General features: G+C 27.5%; 1 pseudogene; it reads left to right on the forward strand.

Annotated features, from left to right (window-relative positions):
- The first annotated feature begins 273 nt into the window (after nt 1-273).
- Nucleotides 274-324, forward strand: part of LOC116841210 — a 15,784-nt pseudogene continuing 15,733 nt past the window's right edge.

A 324-nucleotide genomic window follows, 5' to 3' on the forward strand; every position in this document is an offset into this window, starting at 1 on the left:
ATATATATATATATATTCTTTTAAACATCATTGTATGTATGTATGTATGTATATATATATATATATATATATATATATATATATATATATATATATATATATATATACATATACACACACACAGGGTGCGGCGCCAAAATCTGGACAAATTATACATTTTTTCCAAACATATTTTTTATTGCAAAAACGAAAAGGTTTCCAATAGTTTTTTAACCACATTGTTTGTAAGGCCATAAAGAACACATTTACTCAATATATCCCCCGCTTGTTTGAATGACCGTCTCCATTCTTGGTCTGAAGCGTGCGCAGGTATGCTTTAATGTA

The sequence above is a fragment of the Odontomachus brunneus genome, unplaced genomic scaffold (assembly GCF_010583005.1).
Source record: "Odontomachus brunneus isolate Ranch 3 - 2012 unplaced genomic scaffold, Obru_v1 Obru_scaffold_014, whole genome shotgun sequence".
NCBI lineage: Eukaryota > Metazoa > Arthropoda > Insecta > Hymenoptera > Formicidae > Odontomachus > Odontomachus brunneus.